This window comes from Primulina huaijiensis, chromosome 6 (genome assembly GCF_012295235.1).
Source record: "Primulina huaijiensis isolate GDHJ02 chromosome 6, ASM1229523v2, whole genome shotgun sequence".
NCBI lineage: Eukaryota > Viridiplantae > Streptophyta > Magnoliopsida > Lamiales > Gesneriaceae > Primulina > Primulina huaijiensis.
This window is the reverse complement of record NC_133311.1, coordinates 18,253,143-18,257,301: the sequence shown is the minus strand read 5'-3', so window position 1 is coordinate 18,257,301 and position 4,159 is coordinate 18,253,143.

The window sequence follows — 4,159 nt, the reverse complement described above, 5'->3', positions numbered from 1 at the left end:
ATATAATATACTTAAAATATAAAATTCTCTCATGTAAAATAATATATACACCCACTTTAGCTGAATTTGTGCTCAACTGTAAGAGCTGGAAGAATAATACAAACACTTCACCGACAGGTGTTCAGGTACAAAGAATCTTCCCGACTAGTGGTAAGGGCATAGGCCCGCCTAATCGATAACTTGCACAAATTTATGTGTGTATAAATTATACATACAATAATAATATATATTATTTATTTACACACATAAATCTTGTTACTTTTTACAGCAGAATCTTGAATTTTTTTATTTTTTATATTTATGGAATTAGAAATTTGAATTTGAATTTAAGTTAAAATAAAAGGATCAATTCATTTTGTATTACTTTACGATAAATAATAGACAAACAGCAAATGGCTTAGATGTCATTTGTCACATACTCAGATTCCTTATTTATTTTTATAAAAAAAAAACCTAATATATTTGCATATTTTACTTTAATTCTTTGCTGTCCAATTATTAAGTGTGACACGGTTTGGACAAGGCCCAAGAATTGGGCCATAATAAGCCCAACAAACAATAGATGAATAACATAGATGGGTTAAAAACCCAAAATGTCCATAGAAAAACCAAGATGTATATAAATTATTTTGAAAATAAAATGTATATAATTTTGTAATCATAAGCGCCTGTTCAGTACCCACATTGTGTTGGATTATTATGATATCGATCTTGAAACTCAACAAGCTTAGGGATACAAAAAGACAATGCTCACAACACTTTATCATGTCCATATTTTTTTGTTTTATTGCTCCTTTTTCCATATTCGATTGAATTTGTCTCAATCTTAATTTTCAATATATATATATATATATAGTGGCGGAGCCACGAATTTGGCGCTACCCGGGCTAGAATTTTAAACTCTAACATCCTTTAATATTTTAAATTGATCTACCCGAGTTAATATCAAATTTATCCAAAATTATACAAAAATTTACATATAAATTTTTTGAAAAAAATTTGGACCAGCCGGGCTAAAACCCTGGTATGAAGGGTTGTAAGTGTTGGTCTCACTTGTGGTAATTTGATATAATAAACCCGAAAATAAAGAATAAACTGGACACCGAGATTTACGTGGAAAACCCCTAAAAATTATTAAGGTAAAAACCACGGGCAAGATGAAAAGAATTTTCACTATAATATTTTATGGTGTACAACTCACTCACTGTGTTTCCAAAGAGAACACACACTCTTTTAATACAGGAGAACAAACACCTCACAAATATTATAGAATGTTATAAGATGAGAGAAAACTCGAAGAAGAGATGATTTCAAAATGAAGGAGAAGCTCTATTTATAGAGCCTCTTGACCGTGTGAAGACGCGTATAAAACGCGTCTTCTGTCTTCTCGCGTAATTCCCGTGAAATTTCTTTGAAGCTTCCTCCAACCACGTTTTCAATTCTTCAAAGTATGCAAACCAAATTTGTCAACTTTGATTATTCCACCAGACATGCATTTATTGCATGTCTTCTACCGACATTTCTCCCACTTGGAGATTTGATTGAGAATCAAACACATCTTCACACATCCTTTCAATCTTGCCATTCTCTGCTGCTTACGTTTCCGCTAGATCACTGGATGATCTACACCACTCAAACTTTTCAATGTTCACTGGCTTAGTCAAAAAATCAGCTATGTTGTCCTTCGTATGGATCTTCTGCATATCCAAGGTTCCTTCTTCTACTACTTCCCGCACAAAGTGAAATTGTACTCTAATGTGTTTCGTCCTGAAATGAAAGGCTGGATTCCTTGCGATGTGCAAGGCACTCTGACTATCACAAAACAAAGGAACATTCTCTTGTTTGTGCCCGATCTCCTCCAATAATCTTTTAATCCATATTGCCTCCTTGCAACATTGAGTAGCTGCCATATATTCTGCTTCCGTTGTAGATAACGCCACAACTGTCTGCAGTTTTGAAACCCAGCTTACTGCTTCTCCTGCAAGTGTAAACACATAACCAGTAGTAGATTTCCTCTTATCAGGATCACCTGCATAATCTGAATCAACATAGCCCCTGAGTGTAAAATCCGATCCTCCATAACATAATGCAGCATTCGAGGTACCCTTAATGTATCTAAGGATCCTCTTAACAGTGCTCCAATGCTCTCGTCCAGGATTCGCCATATACCGACTAATTGCTCCCACTGCTTGAGCAATGTCCGGTCTTGTACAGATCATGGCGAACATCAAACTTCCCACTGCTGATGCATATGGTACTCGAGACATCTCCATCCTCTATGTTTCACTGCTAGGACACATCTCGGAGGATAACTTGAAGTTAACAGGAAGAGGGGTCGATATTGGCTTGCTATCTTGCATGTTGAAGCGTTGCAAGACTTTCTTCAAATAATTTTTCTGGGAAAGCCAAATCTTTCTGTTACTTCTGTTTCGGTGAACTTGCATCCCTAGAATCTTGTTTGCTGGTCTCAAGTCCTTCATATCAAATTCCCTAGCCAACTGTGCCTTCAATCCTTGGACATGATCTTTGTTAGGGCCTGCTATCAATATGTCGTCCACATACAACAGCAAAATAATATAATCATCACTAAACCTCTTGAAATACGTACAGTTACTATTCTTTCTTTTTTCCCAATGTGAAGAATATAAATTTTTTGAATAACTTATATCTTTGATAAATAATTTTTTATTATTTATATATATTTAAGATCTTTAAAATTTAAAATTTTATTTATTATATTATATAATTATTTTATATGATACGACAGTTTTCAATCCGATAGTCCGATTGAACTGATCCGATCGATTAAATCATTTTAAAAAACATATCGGCTCGATCATTGATTCAGTTATGAAAACACTACTAGAAATGTTCAAACTTAAAACTTTATAGTAAGATATTCCATATTGAGAATATTCGATTATTGATTGATGAATTTAGTAGAATCAATTTGAGAGAAACCTCGAAAATTTTGGTTAATATACACAATTTTAAAGAATATAATATACTTGAAATATAAAATTCTTTCATGTAAAATAATATATACACCCACTTTGGCTGAATTTGTGCTCTCACCTGTGAGAGCTGGAAGAATAATACAAACACTTCACCGACAGGTGTTAGGGTACAAAGAATCTTCCCAACTAGTGGTAAGGGAATAGGCCCGCCTAATCGATAACTAGCACAAATTTTTGTGTGTATAAATTATACATACAATAATAATATATATTATTTATTTACACACATAAATCTTGTTACTTTTTACAGCAGAATCTTGAATTTTTTTATTTTTTATATTTATGGAATTAGAAATTTGAATTTGAATTTAAGTTAAAATAAAAGGATCAATTTATTTTATATTACTTTACAATAAATAATAGGCAAACACCAAATGGCTTAGATGTCATTTGTCACATACTCAGATTCGTTATTTATTTATTAAAAAACCTAATATATTTGCATATTTTACTTTAATTCTTTGCTGTCCAATTATTAAGTGTGACAAGGTTCGGACAAGGCCCAAGAATTGGGCTAAAATAAGCCCAACAAACAATAGATGACAACAAGTAGATGAATAACATAGATGGGTTAAAAACCCAAAATGTCCATAAAAAAATCAAGATGTATATAAATTATTTTGAAAATAAAATGTATATAATTTTGTAATCAAACATAGTAGTAAAATAAAAAGGAAGCAATCAAACATTTTTCTCGAACGAGCTTATCACATTATGTTTGTTTAATGCGACTTATTTGATTAGTGTAGTTTGCAGACTCTTACTTTAGTCCGGATATTTTTAATAATTTGATGATAAACATACATTATGCTATAAAAGTCATTATAAAAAATATCACGAACAAAATTTGTTCGAGAAAAATTTTGTTTTCTCTCATATGAGGTATTCGAGTTGGTGATATAGGTGAACATTTGACCAATGATAATGAGTTCGATTCATCGTACCAACACTTTCTCAAGTGAATCTGTCGTACTTGGTTTACCCATTATTGTTTAGGGGTATTTTGTATTTTAACCTCGATCAACTATTTAATTAAGAAAATGACATTATCATGTGTATTTCAAATATAATTAGGAGGTCATTTTCTTAATTAAATAGTTGACCGAGTTTATTTTACAAATTTTTCCACACACACATATATA